Raw genomic sequence first — 21,943 nt, forward strand, 5'->3', positions numbered from 1 at the left:
TAAAAAAATATTGAACACAAGTTTGCAATCTTTTCGAAATAATAATGCTGTCACTTGTGTATATTTGAACACTCAACCTTCAAATGGCTGAAACTATTTTCTTCAAACTAAAACTGGCTTTTAGCTGATATGTTTTGTACTTATTCTTCATTCAAATTTATTTTTATTAAAAGAAGAAGAAAGACTGTCCATTAAGCCATTTCGCATACAGATGTTCACAAAGATACCTGAGCATTTACTGAAATCCCCCTTAAAAAAGATATTCAGTTATAAGTTTATTTTTTAAAAGGTGAGGGAAGCTAAATACAACATTAAGACTGAGGGTTTAGTTACAAAAATCATGTAATTCAGAGCTCAGAGGCCTTATTTCTTCTCAGGAAGAACAATAATATGCATTTATTTAGCATCTTATATTGGAAATTATACAAATGTAAGTTAAGTCTTATACCACTCATATGAGGTAAGTAGGCATCTAGTACAGAAAATGAGTGCACGAAGGCACAGAATGGGCAAGTGACTCGTCCAAGATCACAGCAAATTAGTGGTGGAACTGCAACAGAATGAAGGAATCCTAAACCCCTTAATTTCCTTGTCTGGCCACTGGACAACACTTCCTCCTATATTACAGGCACACTGAGTTGATTGGGGCTGTGTGTAGCTGTACAAGGGTATGTCTACACTACAAAATTAGGTCGAATTCATAGATGTCGATTTTTTAGAAAGCGATATTATACAGTCGATTGTGTGTGTCCCCACACTAATACACTAAGCGTATTAAGTCGGCGGAATGCATCCACAGTAGCGAGGCTAGCGTCGACTTTCAGAGTGTTGCACTGTGGGTAGCTATCCCACAGTTCCCGCAGTCTCTGCCGCCCATTGGAATTCTAGGTTAAGCTCCCAATGCCTGATGGGGCAAAAACACTGTCGCAGGTGGTTTTGGGTACATGTCGTTAGTCGTCCCTCCCTCTGTGAAAGCAACGGCAGACAATCGTTTCATGCCTTTTTTCCATGCGGGCACCATACTGCTTTCAGCAGACGGTGCAGTAGGACTGCTAACTGTCGTCGTCATCCACCGCTTCCGCTGCCACTCTGCTCTCCTGATGCTATGAATCCACCTTGCAGGTCTTCTATATGACCGTCGTCATCCACCGTTTCCGCTGGCATTCTGCTCTCCTGGTGGTCTCACAAGGCCACTTCCGCTGCAACTCTGCTCGGCTGCTCTTGTCTCGCCATACCACAGCAAGCTTGCAGCCCGCTCAGCTGTCGTCCTGGCAGCAGAAGATGCAGTAGGTCTGCAAAACTGGCCATCCAACCACTGCTTCCCCTGCAACTCTGCTCTCCTGCAGACGCCATACCACGGCAAGCATGGAGCCCGCTCAGATCACCGCGGCAGTTATGAGCATTGTAAACACCTCGCGCATTATCATGCAGTATATGAAGAACCAGAACCTGCAAAAGCAGGTAAGGAGACAATGGCAGCACGGTGACAAGAGTGATGAGGACATGGACACAGATTTCTCTAAAAGCACGGGTCCCGGCAATTTGGCCATCCTGGTGGAAATGGGTCAGGCTCATGCCATGGAACGCCGATTCTGGCCTGTGAAACAAGCAAAGATTGGTGGGACCGCATAGTGTTGCGGGTCTGGGATGATTCCCAGTGGCTGCGAAACTTTCGCATGCGTAAGGGCACTTTCATGGAACTTTGTGACTTGCTCTCCCCTGCCCTGAAGCACAAGAATACCAAGATGAGAGCAGCCCTTACAGTTCACAAGCGAGTGGCGATAGCCCTTTGGAAGCTTGCAACGCTAGACAGCTACCGGTCAGTCGGGAATCAATTTGGAGTGGGCAAATCTACTGTGGGGGCTGCTGTGATGCAAGTAGCCAACGCAATCACTGAGCTGCTGCTACCAAGGGTAGTGACTCTGGGAAATGTGCAGGTCATAGTGCATGGCTTTGCTGCAGTGGGATTCCCTAACTGTGGTGGGGCCATAGACAGAACACTTATCCCTATCATAGGACCGGACCACCAAGGCAGCCAGTACATAAACCGAAAGGGGTACTTTTCAATGGTGTTGCAAGCACTGGTAGATCACAAGGGACGTTGCGCCATCATCAACGTGGGATGGCCAGGAAAGGTACATGATGCTTGCATCTTCAAGAACTCTGGTCTGTATGAACAGCTGCAGCAAGGGACTTACTTTCCCGACCAGAAAATAACCATTGGGGATGTTGAAATGCCTATAGTTATCCTTGGGGACCCAGGCTACCCCTTAATGCCATGGCTCACGAAGCCATACACAGGCACCCTGGACAGTAGTCAGGAGCTGTTCAACTATAGGCTGAGCAAGTGCAGAATGGTGGTAGAATGTGTATTTGGACGTTTAAAAGTGCGCTGGCACAGTTTACTGACTCGGTTAGACCTCAGTGAAACCAATATTCCCATTGTTATTACTGCTTGCTGTGTGCTCCACAATATCAGTGAGAGTAAGGGGGAGATGTTTATGGTGGGGTGGGAAGTTGAGGCAAATCACCTGGCCGCTGATTACGCGCAGCCAGAACCTGGGCGGTTAGAAGAGCTCAGCTGGGCGCGGTGCGCATCACAGAAGCTTTGAAAACCAGTTTCATGGCTGACCAGGCTATGGTGTGACGGTTCTGTTTGTTTCTCCTTGATGAAAATCCACCCCCTTGGTTCACTCTACTTCCCTGTAAGCCAACCGCCCTCCCCTCCCGCCTTTGATCACTGCTTGCCGAAGCAATGAAGTCATTGTTGTTTCAAATTCATGCATTCTTTATTAATTCATCACACAAATAGGGGAATAACTGCCAAGGTAGCCCGGGAGGGGTGGGGGAGGAGGGAAGCACCAGGTGGGGTGTGGGAGGAGGGAAGGACAAGGCCACACTGCACTTCAAAACTTACTGAATGCCAGCCTTCTGTTGCTTGAGCAGTCCTCTGGGGTGGAGTGGTTGGGGGCTCGGAGCGCCTCCCCACCCCCACCCCGCGTTCTTGGGCATCTGGGTGAGGAGGCTATGGAACTTGGGGAGGAGGGCGGTTGGTTACACAGAAGCTGCCGTGGTGGCCTGTGCCTTTCCTGCACCTCAACCATACATCGGAGCCTATCACTTTGATCATAGAATCATAGAATATCAGGGTTGGAAGGGACCCCAGAAGGTCATCTAGTCCAACCCCCTGCTCGAAACAGGACCAATTCCCAGTTAAATCATCCCAGCCAGGGCTTTGTCAAGCCTGACCTTAAAAACCTCTAAGGAAGGAGATTCTACCACCTCCCTAGGTAACGCATTCCAGTGTTTCACCACCCTCTTAGTGAAAAAGTTTTTCCTAATATCCAATCTAAACCTCCCCCATTGCAACTTGAGACCATTACTCCTCGTTCTGTCATCTGCTACCATTGAGAACAGTCTAGAGCCATCCTCTTTGGAACCCCCTTTCAGGTAGTTGAAAGCAGCTATCAAATCCCCCCTCATTCTTCTCTTCTGCAGACTAAACAATCCCAGCTCCCTCAGCCTCTCTTCATAAGTCATGTGCTCTAGACCCCTAATCATTTTTGTTGCCCTTCGCTGGACTCTCTCCAATTTATCCACATCCTTCTTGTAGTGTGGGGCCCAAAACTGGACACAGTACTCCAGATGAGGCCTCACCAGTGTCGAATAGAGGGGAACGATCACATCCCTCGATCTGCTGGCTATGCCCCTACTTATACATCCCAAAATGCCATTGGCCTTCTTGGCAACAAGGGCACACTGTTGACTCATATCCAGCTTCTCGTCCACTGTCACCCCTAGGTCCTTTTCCGCAGAACTGCTGCCTAGCCATTCGGTCCCTAGTCTGTAGCGGTGCATTGGATTCTTCCATCCTAAGTGCAGGACCCTGCACTTATCCTTATTGAACCTCATCAGATTTCTTTTGGCCCAATCCTCCAATTTGTCTAGGTCCTTCTGTATCCTATCCCTCCCCTCCAGCGTATCTACCACTCCTCCCAGTTTAGTATCATCTGCAAATTTGCTGAGAGTGCAATCCACACCATCCTCCAGATCATTTATGAAGATATTGAACAAAACCGGCCCCAGGACCGACCCCTGGGGCACTCCACTTGACACCGGCTGCCAACTAGACATGGAGCCATTGATCACTACCCGTTGAGCCCGACAATCTAGCCAGCTTTCTACCCACCTTATAGATCCTCCAGTAACCTCAGCACTGCATCCTGCCTCCTCTCATCATGCTGCCACCACCTTTCCTTTTGATCCCACTACCTCTCCTGTTGCTCCCGTCTCCTGTCCTCGCGTTTATTTTGTGCTTTCCTGGACTCTACCATTGTCTGCCTCCACGCATTCTGCTGGGCTCTTTCAGTTTGGGTGGACTGCATGAGCTCAGAGAACATTTCATTGCAAGTGCGTTTTTTTCACCTTCTTATCTGCGCTAGCCTCTAGGATGGAGATGCTAGTGGCAGCGTTGAAACACTTGCAGCTGCGGGAGGAAAAAAAAAAAGGGAGAGTAAAATTGAAAAAGAGACATTGGCTATTTAAAAGGAGGGGCTGATGTTTTGGGGTTAACGTGCAGCACAAACCCAACTAACCCCCCATACACACCCAATTCTCTGGGATGATCGCTTCACCCCTCTCCCCACCACGTGGCTAACAGCAGGAATGATTTATTTTCAGCCACAGGCAAACAGCCCAGCAGGAACGACCACCTCTGAATGTCCCCTTAATAAAATTCCACTATTTCAACCAGGTGACCATGAATGATATCCTCAGGAGAGTGATAACACAGAGAGATAAAGAACGGATGTTGCTTGAATGCCAGCAAACACTGGGACCACACACTGCCATGCTTTCTTATACAATGATTCCAGACTACGTGCTACTAGCCTGCCGTGGTAAAGTGTTCTACCATGGAGGATGCAATAAGGCTGCCCTCCCCAGAAACCTTTTGCAAAGGCTTTGGGAGTACCTCCATGAGAGCTTCATTGAGGTGTCCCTGGAGGATTTCTGCTCCATCCCCAGACACGTTAACAGACTTTTCCAGTAGCTGTACTGGCTGCGAATGCATTCCAAGTCTTCAGGGCAAACTGATCATTAAACATGCTTGCTTTTAAACCGTGTATTATATTTACAAAGGTACACTCACCAGAGGTGCCTTCTCCACCTTCAAGGTCCGGGAGCCCGGGTTGGGAGGGTATTGGCTCCAGGGTGATAAACAGTTCCTGGCTGTCAGGGAGAACGGTTTCTCCGCTTGCCTGGTGTGCGCTATCATCTTCCTCGTCCCCAAAATCCTCATCCCGGTTGCGTGAGACTCCCTTGCAGGAGTCCACGTACAGGTGTGGGGTAGTTGTAGAGGCACCCCCTAGAATTGCATGCAGCTCATCATAGAAACTCTGACCTCGAGCGGGCGTTTGACTCTTTGGTAGGCTTGCCTCAGCTCCTTAAGTTTCACGCAGCACTGCTGCAGGTCCCTGTGATAGCCTCTGTCCTTCATGCCCTTGGAGATTTTTTCAAATATTTTGGCATTTCGTCTTTTAGAACGGAGTTCTGATAGCACGGATTGTCTTCCCATATAGCGATCAGATCCAGTACCTCCCGTTCGGTCCATGCTGGAGCTCTTTTGCGATTTTGGGACTGCATGGTCACCTGTGCTGATGAGCTCTGCATAGTGACCTCTGCTGATGAGCTTGCCACTCTGGACAAACACAGGAAATGAAATTCAAAAGTCTACAGTGCTTTTCCTCTGTATCTGGCTAGCGCATCTGAGTTGAAAGTGCTGTCCAGAGCGGTCACAATGGAGCACTCTGGGATAGCTCCCAGAGGCCAATACTGTCGAATTGAATCCACGCTAACCCAAATTCGACCCAGCAATGTCGACTTCAGCGCTAATCCCCTCGTCGGGGAGGAGTACAGAAATAGATTTTAAGAGCCCATTAAGTCGACAAAAATGGCTCCGTTGTGTGGATGGGTGCAGGGTTAAATCGATCTAACACTGCTAAATTCTACCTAAACTCGTAGTGTAGACCAGGGCCAAGTTGAATTGCACAGCTAAAACCCTGTTATCAAATTCACAGGACAGGCCTTATAATTTTAGTCCCATTACTTTCTTTGTATTTATGCAGAGATTCACTGAATGGAGAAAAGTCTGCTAAATACTTGCTAATTTATGGTTACAAAACCTTGATACACAGCAGTACAAAAAGCCCAAACTGCTTTCATCCCATCAGGCCACCTGAAAAACTCAAGTTTTCTAGCACACCTTGTGATGCAGCAAAAAAGGATGTTTGCTACACAAAGAAGAACATACGCCACAAATACTTTTAGGAAATCTATTTGTCAATACTTCATAAGCCTTGTTTTTCTAGATATTTCAGTAATGATCTCAGTAAAGATAGGAACAAGATCATTTGCTGACTTCCATCTATTTCAAAAGATATAAAGAAGTGAAACATGCTCATATATAGTTACAGAACAATAGTCAAATAATTCAGTTTCATTTCCAATTGCCAGAAATGGCAAAAACTGAATTTCTTCAAAGCTATTAATATCAGATAAGATCTTACCAAACTAAGAGTAGTTCTTCATTTCCCTTACTTTTTATGTAAACTATAGTCAAGTAACTTAAACTTTGTGTGATACTTTATGAAGAAATAAAGCAGTGAACAAAATTCTAAATTAAGATCTACTTGAACAGATCAAGTTCTCATTTACAGTACCTGCCAATTCAAGAAGTACCCGATACTGTTTTTTCTTCAGACTGGAATAGCTATCTGATTTTCAGAAAAGGTTTTTAAATCTCAAATTAAACATTTCCCTTTAAAACATTGATTTCTTTTCTTCTGTGGAACAGATTAGAAGAGTTGTTTCTGGCAAACTGCCAAAGTGAGATTGCTGCGGAGTCCAAACGCATACTCCATCATAGTCCTAAAATAGTTTCAACTTTCCAATTATTATGCAGCAACAGCAGTTGCTCCATAAGAAGAAATTTGCAAGTGAACCAGTTTTGACACCTCCCCCCCCCGCCCAAATCCCTCAAACACACTGCACAATGCAAACCCATGAAAAAAATATAAGACTCAAAGTTGGTAGGTTAGATCTTGGGCAGACACAGAATTTTTCTGCAAAAAAATTTAAATGAATCATACAAAGAACTGCTCTATTAGGATACCCTAAATACATAGTGTGTTAAATAGTTGGAACGTTCTCCCCCCGGCCACTGTGCAGCGAGAGAAGAAAGAAGATACAAAGTGTACTTTTACTTAACTTACTTGAAATCTAGCAACCAGAATTAAAATATAGCTGTTTAAAGTCTTATTACAAGTGTTATTAAAACACGATATAGTAACACTGCCAGAGAACGATGGCTCACATGACCTCAAAAAATGATTTGGACCCAAGCTTTCACTAAAAACCAAAAAACTATACTTATATTAGCTCTGTCTAAGGTTGGGGCCTCACCAAGCTTCCTCAGAGCTTGAAAGGGGTAGACACTAAAGGCCAGGCACCTAAAGATGCAGGCTAGGCACCCAGTGGAATTTTCAAAATCTCATAGGCTCCGAACCCCTCACTGATTTCAATAGAAGTTTGGTATCATGGGATTTTCAAAACGCCTAGAGGTATCTAACTGCATCTTTAGGACTTAAATACCTCTAAAAATCTGGTCCTAAGCCTTGAGAGTAGCTTGTCAAGCCCATCAAAACTCATCGATTGGGTGTGACTATTGAGGCTCCTTGTGGGGTTTCTTTCCTCCCGCAAATTGCAGGAGGTCCACAAGAGAGGGCAAAAACCTCAACTTCCCTTCAATCCTTTCATTTTGTCACCCTCCCTAAAGAATTTGGGAGATCTGCCTTCTGCTCTCTCCTTCACTCTTTTCCTGAACACCTCATCACCCCCTTATAAAGTCTGGCAGCTCCCCTCAAGAATTTGCAAACCTGACTAGGACTCTTAAAAGGTTTGGAAACCACCACCAACTCTGTTATTAGGATCGAATGCCCAGTGAGCCAAATTTGGGTCACTGGAGTCCTGACAAGAGTGATTTGGCTCTTTTGGGGTCCAGGAACCAATTAAAGATCATTTGACACAGATGAGTCTTCTAAGGCCTATATATGAGAATTACACTGTTTAACTGAAATCTGTATTTAAATCAATATTGTTATAGTTGTGAAAACCCTTATGTGGACACACTTAAAGTCACTTTATACCCAACATATCAATTTAACTTTATTCAAATTACACTGAGGCATGCATACTTACTACAAATGTTCTGTAATTAGTGGAAGTTATGGATAACATAGCATTTGCTCCTTTACAGATACTTATTCTTAAGCCACCATCATTGAACAGAAAAACAATTGCTTTTAAACGGTCACACCACCTTAACAGCAGTTATATTACCATGAAGCACTTCATACAAGATGCTTCTTTGCTACTTAATTGCTACTGATTCCTAAATCTAGTAATTCCTTACTAGATTTAGTTTCAGAATATGCAAATAGGATAAATGAATGAAATCTTATTTAATAATATATATACTTAATATATCTCTAAAAGTAGGAATACACCAACATGACAGTTAGAAGATGAAACAATAATTTGGTGTGGAGAGGGACATTTTCTTTTTGAATACGAAAAGGAAAAGTATTCGATTTTTGTAGATTTTTTCGGCAGTGATTATGTTCACCTGGAGAGATTTTTACAAGGATGTGAAATTACTAGGGCTGTCGATTAATCGCAGTTAACTCATGCAATTAACTCAAAAAAATTAATCATGATTAATCAGTTTTAATCACACTATTAAAAATAGACTATTAATTGAAATTTATTAAATATTTTGGAAGTTTTTCTACATTTTCAAGTATTTGATGTCAATTACAACACAGAATACGAAGTGTTCAGTGCTCACTTTATATTTATTTTTATTACTATTTTTTGTTTATCATTGTTACAGTGCAAATATTTGTATTTTTCAGTTCACCTCATACAAGTACTGTAATGCAACCTCTTTATCATGAAAGTACAACTTACAATGTAGTTTTTTTTTTTATTACATAACTGCACTAAAAACAAAACAATGTAAAACTTTAGCGCCTACAAGTCCACTCAGTCCTACTTGTTGTTCAGGCAATCGCTTAGAGAAACAGACTTGTTTAAATTTAGGGGAGATAATGCTGCCTGCTTCTTGATTACAATGTCACCTGAAAGTGAGAACAGACATTCACATGGCACTTTTGTAGTTGGCATTACAAGATATTTACATGCCAGATATGCTAAACATTTGTATGTCCCTTCATGCTTTGGCCACCACTCCAGAGGACATATTTCAATGCTGATGACGCTTGTTGAAAAAATAATGCGTTAATTAAATTTGTGACTGAACTCCTTGGGGGGAGAACTGCATGTCTCCTGTTCTGTTTTACCCGCCTTCTGCCATATATTTCATGTTATAGCAGTCTCGGATGATGACCCAGCACATGTTCATTTTAAGAACACTTTCAATGCAGATCTGACAAAACACAAAGAAGGTACCAATGTGAGATTTCTAAAAATAGCTACAGCACTGGCACGTAAATACCTTGTGACGCTGGCTACAACAGTGCATGCAAATGCCTGTTCTCACTTTCAGGTGACATGGTAAACAAGAAGCAGGCCGCATTATTTCCTGTAAATGTAAACAAACTTGTTTCTCTGAGCAATTGGCTGAACAAATAGTAGGACTGAGTGGACTTGTAGGCTCTAAAGTTTTACATGGTTTTATTTTTGAATGCAGGGGGGTTTTGTACATAATTCTACATTTGTAAGTTCATCTTTCATGCTAAAGAGATTGTAGTACAGTACTTGTAATGGGGGAATTGAAAAATACTACATCTCTACCCTGATATAACGTGGTCCTTGGGAGACAAAAATTCTTACCACGTTATATCGAACTTGCTTTGGCCCCCCGCTCCTTGTCCCCTGACTACCCCTTCCAGAGACCCCCCGTCCCTAATCATCCCCCAGGACCCAACCCCCTACCCAACCTCCCTGCTCCCTGTCCCCTGACTGCCATGACCCCTATCCACCCCCCACCCCCACCCCCTGATAGGCACTCACCAGCAGCGGCTGGAAGTGGAGCAACATGGCCCCAGCCCGCTCCACTCCACCAGCTCCCAGCCGCAGAGCTCCACTTCCCACCGCCGGTGAGTGCAGGGAGGTTGGGGAAAGGACACCCCCCCACACCCACCGGCGGCGGGAAGTGGAGCGCCGCAGCTGGGAACTGGCCGAGTGGAGCAGGCTGGGGCCAGGCTGCTCTGCTTCCACCACTGCCGGTGAGTGCGGGGGGGAGGAGGGGAGAGAATCCCTTCCCCTATGCCTCCTCCCCCGAGCGACATGGCTGGGGGTGAGGGAAGCAGAGCGGGCTGCTCCCGGCCCCCTGCTAATCACCCGGGCCATTCTGGCCCTGCAGGGCCCCCAAAAGTGCCCCCCTACAGCTCCAGCCTCCCAGACTCTGGGGAGGGAGAGGCCTGCTTTACTGCATTGTATGAGAACCCATGTTATATCGGGTCACGTTATATTGGGGTAGAGGTGTATTTCTTTTGTTTCTTACAGTGCAAATATTTGTAATAAAAATAAATATAAAGTGAGCACTGTACACTTTGTATTCTGCCTTGAAATTTAAATTAATATATTTGAAAATGTAGAAAACACCCAAAAATATTTAAATAAATGGTATTCTATTATTAACACTGTGATTAATCAATCACACAATTAACAGCAATTAATTTTTTTAATCACTTGAAAGCCCTAGAAATTACACTAAACTATCAGATATCAAAGACGTATTTCCAGAAGCTTCTGGTACAGTGGTAACATGAGGAAAGGATGACATTATGGCTCATCCCAAGTGACATAGGCAACTATAGTGAAGTCAATTATATGCATAGAAATAAATACTAGGGATGACTAAACAAGATGGGGAACATTTACTTAAACTAGGATTACTTTTAGTGATAAGGTGAAAAAAGAGAAACAGTCTGATAGTTTATCTTATCACAATGTGAAAAGGAGTACTTGTGGCACCTTAGAGACTAACCAATTTATCTGAGCATAAGCTTTTGTGAGCTACAGCTCACTTCACTGGATGCATTCAGTGGAAAATACAGTGAGGAGATTTATATACATCACACTCCTTACAGTGTGTATAACACCCATTTTTTCATGTTCTGTGTGTATATAAATCTCCTCACTGTATTTTCCACTGCATGCGTCCAATGAAGTGAGCTGTAGCTCACGAAAGCTTATGCTCAAATAAATTGGTTAGTCTCTAAGGTGCCACAAGTACTCCTTTTCTTTTTGTGAATACAGGCTAACACGGCTGCTACTCTGAAACTTATCACAATGTCTACAACATGACTCCATCAGTGACAATGCATGAGGATACCAAATATTTGCACTCCATGCTGCCCAAAATCATGCTGTGTGTAAAAAAAAAAGTTAATATTTGAAGACCTGTCAAATTTCTAGTATGAAAAACATATGAATTGTCTGCTTATATTTTCAGAAAACAACTGAAAGTGTTCCATCAGAGATGAAGGCATGTAACATCAGACTAACACAATACTCAAACAAGAGATATTTCCCATGTTATTAAGTTATTTATTTAAGATTTGCAATGGATCTGCAGCTTTGCCTATATAAATAAAGATGATGGTACTGAAAACAATATTTCCATGTTTGCACATGATTTTAAATGAAAAAGCATAGCAAACAATGAGGAACACAGAGTAGTGCAGATATATACAAGTATTGAAGCAAAGAATATAAAAAGGAAAATATAAGTGGAAGAACAGTTGCACATAAGATGTTAGAGTTACTATAACAAATAATAGTCTGTACAACCTATATAACACCTTGCAGATGCAATGAGAAAAGGATGCTGTCCTGTCTCCAATAATAAAATATAAAGCACAAAAAACAAAGTCAGTGTCTCTTGGCAGAGTTGGATTTTTTGTATACAATACTAGTCTCCACAACTGTGCAAAAGACATACAGATATAAATGTGTAGGATAGAGCAGAAATCTAGGGAGATCGCTCTCACATGGAAGAATTCGGTTAAAATTAAGCTAAGAAGAGAGTGAGTGCTTATTAACAAAAGATAAAAGCAAAAAATCTGAAGTCAGGACTAGAAAGCAGAATACAAAACTGAATAAATAAATCAGGATAAGCAGAAATAATCTTATTCATGATCTTAAAATGATCAATGAAATCCACAAGTTTCCCTCAACACAGAGGGGATATGGTCAACCATACCAGATTAAGAGAGCAATAAGGTAGATGAATTTCAAAAGTCACAAAAAGTTTAAAGGAAGCTGCAGAAAAATAAGCAGAGTATGAAAACACGTAGAAGAGTTCCAACATCCTCGTACTATAGTATAGGATGAAGTATCAAAATATTTTAAAAGTGCCAATAGAAGGTTTGAGTCATTCTGTTTATGCATATTTCAAAAGAAAATAATGGCTCTCATAAGAGGTTGAACTGTCAAGGCAGATTGTATCTGCAAATTAAACACTGAGAGAAGTAAAGATAATGATGTTAAAAGCAATACACTCGAAGTTGTGATATTCAGCTTCAAGAAATTTCAAGATTTTCAAATTTAAATGCCAATGATACAACAGTCATCAAGAACCATAGAGACAATTAAGGCACTGTAAGTATCACTGGTATACACACTCACTGCTGCAGGCACCAGCCCTTACCTGTTAGCATTCTTTTTCCAGATGAAAAAGAAAAATTCCTATCATCATAAGCAAAACGAGCAAACCTGAAAGCACAGTGCTTCAACAATGTGTTTTAAACAGGAGAGGAAATATTAAGCCAATTTCCAAAAGTGCATAATAAATCTAAAAAAGAAAAGGAGTACTTGTGGCACCTTAGAGCCTAACAAATTTATTTGAGCATAAGCTTTCGTGAGCTACAGCTCACCTCATCCTGTAGCTCACGAAAGCTTATGCTCAAATAAATTTGTTAGGCTCTAAGGTGCCACAAGTACTCCTTTTCTTTTTGCGAATACAGACTAACTCGGCTGCTACTCTGAAACCTGTCATAATAAATCTAAGATTCTCTTCTGTCACAGTTCAATGGGAAGTTAGAACTGTGACCTCTACCCAGTCTCTCTGTGGGCACCCTTTCTAAGGCCTTGTCTACACTACAGGAAAAAGTCAATCTAAGCTTTGCAATTTGAGCTCCGTGAATAGCATAACTCCAGTCAATGCAGCTTAGATCTACTTACCACGGGGTCCACACTATGCGATGTCGACGGGAGAAGCTCTCCCGATGCCTCCCCTTACTCTTCTCAATCCGGTGGAGTACAGGAGTCCATGGGAGAGCGATCTGTGGTCGCTTTAGCGGGTCTTCTCCAGACCCGCTAAATCGACCACTGATGCATCGATCGCTGCATGTCAATAGCCCGGTAAGCGTAGACAAGCCCTAAGTGTCAGACCTCTACCCGCACTTTAGACTGGATCACCAGGTTACCACACCCCCATTCCAATGGTACTGCCATTGTTACGAGTGCCTTAGACTCCCATTGCGGCCATCCTCTAGTGCACTCAAGTGACAAATTTTGTAACCTTCACCTCTCTCCATGTGGAGGCCCGCAATTCTACCCTCACAGACCAGCTCCTGGAGTAGCAGCTCCCCCCATTTCCAACTGTGTTAACACAACAGACCCAACTGTATTTGGCATCTGTAAGAAACGAGTCTCTGGAAGCCTGCAACCTATGGTTGAGTAAAGTGACTATAAAACAACTTATTCAAAACAAATGTATCATCTATTTACGCTAAAGTACATACCAAGCCAAGTGAAAGATTAAAACAACAGTCTATACACATCTGGTCCCAACTAATCTCGATCCTTTCCTTGCAAGTTTTGCACTTTTCTTGCTCTTAGCCAAGATACCACCATTTCTGTACTTCTTCCTCTTACGTCTAGGATTACCAACCCTCCCAGATTGGCCAGGAATCTACTGAAATCGGCCTCAATCTCCCGGTGACTATTAAAAGCAATCCGGGACATTTTAATAGCCAAAAGTCCGGTCAGCGGCACAGCAGCACTAAGGCAGGCTCCCTACCTACCCTGGCTCCGCTTAACTCTCAGAATGGGCCAGCATGTCCAGCTCCTAGGCGCAGAGGCGGCCAGGGGGTCTCCACGTGCTGCCCCGCACCCTGCCCTGAGTGCCGACACTGCAGCCAATGGGTGCTGCAGGGGTGGTGTCTGCAGGCAGTGGCAGTGTGCAGAGCCACCTGGCCGTGCCTCCGCCTAGGAGCCAGACATGCCAGTCGCTTCAGGAAGCAGCCCGAGGTAAGCGCCATCCAGAGCTTGCTCTCCTGCCTCACCCCCTCCTACACTCCAACCCCCTGCTCCAGTTCTGAGCCCCCTCCTAAACCCAAACTCCCTCCTAGAGCCTGTACCCCACATACCCCCTGTACCCCAACCCCCTGCCCCAGGCTCAGTTTGGAGCCCCCTGCCACTCTGAACTCCTTGGCCCCACCCCCAGCCGAGAGCCTACATCCCCTCCCACACCCCAACCCTCTGCTCCAGCCCGGTGAAAGTGAGTGTGGGTGCAGGAGAGTGAGCGGGGGGTGTGATGGGCGGGGGGGGGGCAAAGGTGTTCGCATTTGTGCAATTAGACAGTTGGTAACCCTACATTATGTCCCTAGCAGTGGCTGCCCCATCACACCGGTTCCTCTCTAGGCCAGGATCTAATAGTTTAATGCCCTTTTGACCCCACGCACAGGTCTGAGAAAATTAAACTGCTAGCCTGATTGTAGCCAGGCATTTCCCTATTAGTATTTCCCCCATTGTTTCCTTGAGGATCCTAGGTATTCTCTCTGGCAGTACCTTAACTTTGTCATTATTGCCTGTTTGTTTCCCCCTAACAGCCTCCTTTGATTTAAATTCCATTAAATCAGACAGGACATCAAACAGGTGAACTGAAGTGCAGATGATATTCATAAAAAAATACAGATAAATCCCTTTTTCTCCACATCTTCAGATGCAAAATCAATAGCATCCAAACATTTTCAGTGTAAGAGTCAAATGTCCTATTTCAAAATGTGAAGGGGACATAATCAGATGAGATAGCGTAGTTTAAACCTACAATATTTTCCCCCTCCAACCCCTTCCTGAATTCTCTCAAGAAACTGCACTGAAAGCATAAAAGCAGCTCCTAATTTGGGTGCCTAAAACTAAATTTTACTTTCTAAGTTACTCAGATGCTTCTTCAGCTTCCCAGCTGGGCTTAGAGAGGAAACTGATGGCTTTTTTTTTTTTCTTTCTTTTTCTAAAGAGTCCTTTTTGCAGTAAACCTGCTGCTCCACTTGCTAGTTCTCTCTCCCCTATGAGCCCCATCCCTCCACCAACTGCTCTGCAACTTGCTTGCTCCCCCTCCCTTCCCACTCCTGTAAAGACAACATGGCTCCAACCTTCTGCTTTCTCTTCCCTCATCCCTCCCCTCAAAGTAGCCCCTCCTCAGATGCTGCTTACTCTTTACTCCCCTCCTGAAAAAAAAAAGCTGTCAGAGAGCACATTTTAAGTTTGTAATTAAATACAAACATTTTCTTCATAAGAAAGTCACTCTTAAGATATACAGTTAAGAGCCTTAAGGCAACGGGTTAGACACCAGTTCCTTAAAAACCAGCAGCTCCATTAAAAGCTTTCATTTTATTTGCTTGCACATTCAGATATATCTATCTCACTCAACAAATTTATTTCAGTTGCTACTGTTAAGTTCAAAGTTTCTGGCTTTGGATGCCAAATAGGACCTGAAAACAATAGCCTGCTTAGTAGGGTAAGCTGTATAATAACAATTCCACTGGGTCAGAAGACCATAGCATTCTAAGCTCATCTTGGTTTACATACATCATTAATGGTTTCGCTACCCTTACTGTCTGAATGATCCTGCTGATTGTGGTCTGAATGCATGCCTAACCAATAAGTGAATAGGATATCCATTGCCAGATTGGACATTTTGTTTGCACCAGAAACAATTCACAAATTTAGTCAAGTGCCTCTACCTGTGGAGCTCCAAGTCTCTTGGAGTTTTGAAGGCAGATGTAAATTCAGGCAGCGATCAGTATGCACAAATTGCCTGATAAGTCAAACCACCTTCATGTGGAAAGCTCTTCACATGTATGTGGCTTGACTGAATAGTATATGCTCTGCAGAATTTCCTAATATTGTTTAGACCGCTTGTAGGTTTACATAAGTGAAGTCAGTCAAATTCATCACTAATGTATGCAGATTCTTGAGTGTGTCTCATAAGGAGGACTGTCGTCAGTAGTATCACTCCTAGCTCCAGAAGACTTTTCTACCTGCTCTGTGCTGATACTGAGCTCTTTTCCAGGCTGGCCTGTCCTTTTAGGACTATGTAGTAATGCCTCTGACATAACCAATTCTCTGTGAGACTACGAATGAAAAGCTGGATCATGAGAGGTACACTATTAAGGAGTTGGAACCACTCCCAATAGTTTCCTCATACACACCAAACATACACATAACAAGACAATGACCCCTGCCAGAAAGAGCTCACAACAGAATTGTATTAAATGAGAACGGGGAGATACAATACAGTGCATGAGATAACAGTGAGATAGTTACGATTAATATAATAAGCAGCAGTCATAGCACTCCAGCTGCCTAACAAACGTCAAGCGTATTATAGACATCACAGCACTGTTGGGTTTTAAAGAGATTTAAAGGAAGAGAATGTGGTGGCCTTGCAGATTTTTACAGGGAGTCCTCCCTTGCATAAGAGGCAGCATGTGGAAAGTGTGAAAATACTCGTTGGCAAATTTGACAAGATATTCTCCCAATGCTTCCCAGACCCAAGAGACAAGATGTTACTGTACCTATGGCTTTAAAAAAATTAAAATTAAATTAAAAAACACTCCTGCTGTTCTAGAGCAGGTATTGAATGAAAATTTTTTCTAGGAAACCCAACTCTTATTTGGAGAGGATTTTTTTCCCGCTCCTAGACTTTCCTCCTCACTTTCTGTTTCAGAGTTTTCCTTTGTAGTCTGAACTCTACCTAACTTCCACCCCAATTTCAAAAGGACTACATTTGAAGAGTTAATTAGCCCTCCTGTAAAGCCACTTAAGGTGCAGACTACATATTCTTGTCATTGGACTCCAACAGTACTTTCTCTAACTGTTCACTCAACTGTTTCCCTCCTTCAAATTATGTTGAAAAAATTGCTTGGAGAGGTTGCCATGGAGGAGCCAACGATGTCTTTTAGCAATAGCATTAGAAGCCACATCTCACAAGACAGATTAAGGAATCAATGGAAGTATGTGCCATGACAGATGTAGCTGAAGTAAGATTTTTGCAGATTGACTTTTCTTTACTGTCTTGCTATATCTTTTGTCTTCATATCATCAAGAGCGAGCAGCATGCACGTCAGTGGTTCCCAATATTTTTTGTTGGTGGTGCTTCTCCTCCACCCTTGGGGAGGGACTGGTATATGTCCCCAGTGCCACATCGTGATAGTGCCATCTCTTTTTTCTGTCGCCTTTCTCTTGTACTCTTCTTTTTCTCTCTCCCTCCCCTCCCCCCCGCCCTTGTCATCCTCATGTTCTTTCCTTTGTTGCTCTTGCATTTTTCTGACTTGTCCCTTACATACCTCCTACCTTCATTTATTCCCTGGTAGCTCTGATTCCCCCCACGCATTACCCAACTCAATTCGAAGGCACACACTGCTGGCATGGGGGAACATCCACTGGTGCCCACCAAAGTGGATGTGGGTACCACGCAAGCCCAGCAAACAAGGTTCGGGTGTGACAGGTTGCTATCTCAGTCTGAAGCCCTGTACAGTGAAATAAGCACAACAGAAGCAAAGAAAAAAGGAAACACAGACTGAGCAGCACATTTGCAGCGTGCACATGTAGTTAGGAATGATCTGCAGCTTTCCAAGCCAGACAGACCCTTTTCTCTCCTTTGCATCCCATTGAAGTAGTCTGTACCTCCCACCCCGCCACTCATGTTGTGAAAAACGGATGTAGTTGATGAAAATGTTTGAGGGGCAACAGATGCTGCTTCAAAGTTTCTTTTAAAAAAGTCTTCAGTCTGTCTTTCTGCTTGTTCTTTTTGAAAGATATTTCCTCAGGCCACAGTAGCTCTATTGCTAAAGATTTAACTGATCATTCCACCTATGAAATGGAAGTTACTTCTACTTTACATTTTGCTATACCTTATAAAAACTTCATTATGATGGTTGAAATGACATCCTATGTCCAAGTTTTTCTCAATTCCCCATTGATAATGTTCTCAAACAATGGATATATTAGTGCGCCATTCTCTTTCACCTGTACTTTTTGTTCCCTTTAGTCCATTTTTCAGTCCTGTTATCCCCGGATTTATCCCTGGTTCCTATAAAAAACTAGCTAAAGGATGGGGAGATGCGGGGGTGAGGAGGATGTGAATCTTGCTCTCCATCAAATGTATGGTCATCTGGAAGAACCATTTCTTCAGGGGAATTATATTTTTAAACACCCTCTTAGCAATGTTACACCTCTCCAGAGTGCCTCCCCTCTAAGTGGGCAACTGATCATTTAGATAACCTGGCTAAAACATCAATCTCACTGGGTGGCGCCATCACTTTCAGGGAGACCCTAACTTTACCTGCTGCTCCCCCTTAGACTCTGTCAAGTCATTTTAGTTGCAAAAGCATGAACAGATCCACTTCAGTGGAAGGCTGAATGACTACAGTAAACTAAGCACTTCTGCTACAAATGGTGTTTATTTGGTTTTTGTGTTATAACTGGGCCTCTGGCAGCAATCCAACAGGTGGGGAGAGGCATCCCACAGTTGCCAGCAATGTTCTAGCAGGTATTAATTTTAAAATGCCAAAATAAGAAGCAAAAAATAAGGAACTCAAACTGCTCCTCACCTCCTGGATGATGAGCAAGCTGAAATAACGGTAAACACATTTCTAATTTGATCTGCAGGTGTAAAAGGAAAAACTGAACTAACTCCACCTAACTGAACTAGCTGGAGGCAAAATTTCAGCTGGGGAGGTAAAGGGCTTTCCCCTCGGGAATCCTAAGAATGACAGTTCCAAACTGGCCTCTAGCATCTATTTTCTTTTCCATTCTCTTCTATATAGGTTCTTATACAGTACTCATCACTGTAGTGTCTGAGCAGTTTCCAGTAGCATATTAAGCAATGTGACTAACATCTGTCATGTGTTTGCTCTCTGATCCTCTCCCCAGGGGAGACGTGTGCAGTAATGTTTTTTTTTGATGTATTATTTTCACACACAGCTATACATTTATGTTGAGAAGACAGTCTCTATGCAGAGGAAGTGGGCAACTGGGGCTGAAAAAGAAATTGTAATTTATAGAATTCCAATTCCATAACAATAAGCTATATGCCCTCTCACACACACAACATTTTAAAAAGACTGTTACACAGTGTGCAAGATTAATTTTGTCAAAGAGTTTAAAGGAACGTCATAATATATTATACAGCTATCACACACACCAGAAATGTACTCTACCAGACAAAAAAAAGTTACTGTACAATTAGTTTGATCAAACTAGATGATGATAACATTTCACACAGGTCTGTTCTTTTTCTCTGAACTCTCTACTTTTGTCACTTGCAGGACATATATTGACAACACTAATCACATTACAGCTGTCTGCATCTATCAGCTTGGATATCTTCATCTGGAAACCTAGTTTGTTTTTACCACCAAACCATGGATTAAAACCAAATATTGTAGCAATGTGTAATAAGTATGCTTTGTTTTTCTCCACTGATACAGTTCTCTGCCAGGAAAATTTTGTCCTTCAGACCTGGCTAATGACAAACAAGTATGACCATAACCATGGAACAAGCACTATTTCCTTATGGATAAGTCAAGGATTCTGAACAGTAGACAATTATACCAAAGCCACAGTAGAGCCAAACCGTAGGAACCTATCTAGACATTTTCTGCCAGTCTGTTTTTTAACATAATATAACCCTGTTTATTAACTACACCAGTAAAGGGGCAGCAATCTTCAGACCAGACACAAAGAAAGACAAAATCCATTCAGTCATTTAACATTAAGCAACACATAACTACCGGTAATGTAGATCTAAAATTTGTCTTCCAAAAGCTCTAGAAGTATTTTTTGAGAGCTACTAAGAACAAATGTGAGCTCTCCTCCTTAAAGGAAGCCCTACTCCCAGCACCATTAAAATTAACAAAAAAATCTTAAAAGGTCTCGCAATATCATTTGAAAAACAACGATGCAGATATTAAAACTGATTTACTTTTCTGATCTTATTCTAGCAGTAACTCAGCCAAATGAACAGACTGCAAATATCACGTTTTTCCTACTTCACATAGAAAAGACTGAAATCAAGAATGACTAACAGCAAATTAGCAAATTGCTAGCAAGAACTATTCTCATTAAGAATAAAATAAAAATATTTGCTCTGAAATTAAAAGACCTGCCCCACATTTTAATGTCATTGGAAAGGGAAACTTTTTTGGAGGGGGACGAATTAATCTACTTAATTCTTCAAGGGAGGGAGGTACTGTTAATGTGTCATGTATTTCAATGAAACATTTAACATCTCATTTTAAGTTACCAACATTCACGCCACCAGAACAGGTAGAAACAGAAGAAAAATCCCAAGGGAATGAATAATAATAGTAACAAAAACATACTCTTAAAGAGTCCCATGAAGCAGCATCTCGGTTTGAAGCCAAAGGTAATTTACATAGCACCCAAACCGAGAGCAACACTGGGGGATGGGAAATCTCTTCATGGCCCGATATCCTTCTCCAACACAACTTACAGCTTTTAAAAGGGTTTAAGATGGCAGGAAGGTAGGAGCCCAGAAAGTGTCTTGGGAAACACGGTGAGATGTGACTTGAGAGAAGGGAGAGGAAATGGCCTGAAAGTTAATGGTCACACCAAGCGGTAAGGAAGTGAAATGATGTTCCGCGGGCTGGGGCTGACCTGGAGGGAGGGGCACGGGAAAGACAGGGGTGGCGGGCATGGTGATGGCTGGAAGAAGGGGTGCTATGCAGGATGGGGGGGGCCCGCCTAGGAAGGAAAAGGGAAAGAGGGTGCCATGAGTGGAGGGGCGTGACTGGATGGCAGTGACCCAGCGGGTAAAGACCCTGCGGTGTGGGGGCTACCTTGGGGGAGGGACATATGGGGCAGGCGCCTGGGGGAGGGGCATGGCAGGTGAGAGTGACCTAGGAGGCAAGGTGGGAGAGGTGTCCGGGAGGGTGGGGTGGGGTGGGGTGGGGGAAGGGACTCCAGTGGGCGAGAGGGGGAGGGGTTTGGCAGGAGCGCAGGGGAGGTGTATGGCGGGGTCAGTGTGAGGGAGGAGTGTGGGGTGGGGCGGTGGGGGCGGACGAGGGGCATGGCGGGGTGGGGCCTTGGGGCGTGCCAGGGTGGAGCTATAGGGGTGCGGGTTGGCGTGGGGGAGGGGTATGTCGGGGGACTCTGGGGTGGGGGTTGCTGTGGGGACGGGGGGAGGAGTACTTCGCGCGGAGGGGGACCCAGGCCGGGCTCCTGTTCCGCAGCCCCGGGGTCAGCAGGAGCCGCCCGTTGCCCTGTGGGAGGCCGGGGCCACTCACCGCGCTCCAGTCGCCGTTTCCCCCCTGCCGTGGGCCCGAGTCCCGCTTCCGCGCCGAGCGCACCCCTCACGGCACGGGCCAACTTCGCCCTGTCACGTGACGGGGCCGGAGCGGAGCCCCCCCCCGTCTAAGGGTTTGGCTGAAGGGGCTTGGCCGAGTTGGGCCGCGGGGCCTGCCGGGAGCTGTAGTTTGCTTGGGCAGGGACGGGCCGCGGGGCCTGCCGGGAGTTGTAGTTTGCGTGGGCAGGGGCGGGCCGCGGGGCCTTCCGGGAGCTGTAGTTTGCGTGGGCAGGGACGGGCCGCGGGGCCTGCCGGGAGCTG

The 21,943-nt window shown here is 44.1% G+C and overlaps 1 protein-coding gene across 1 annotated transcript in view; it reads right to left on the bottom strand.

Moving 5' to 3' along the window:
- Positions 1 to 21,741, bottom strand: part of MTM1 (myotubularin 1) — a 70,908-nt gene extending 49,167 nt beyond the window's left edge. Inside the window, exon 1 of the mRNA XM_074962617.1 lies at positions 21,624 to 21,741. The gene's annotated coding sequence lies outside the window, so the exon portion shown is untranslated. The remainder of the gene's footprint in view (positions 1 to 21,623) is intronic.
- Between the last annotated feature and the right edge of the window lie 202 nt (positions 21,742 to 21,943).

Source organism: Natator depressus, chromosome 9 (assembly GCF_965152275.1).
Source record: "Natator depressus isolate rNatDep1 chromosome 9, rNatDep2.hap1, whole genome shotgun sequence".
In the NCBI taxonomy this organism is placed as follows: domain Eukaryota; kingdom Metazoa; phylum Chordata; order Testudines; family Cheloniidae; genus Natator; species Natator depressus.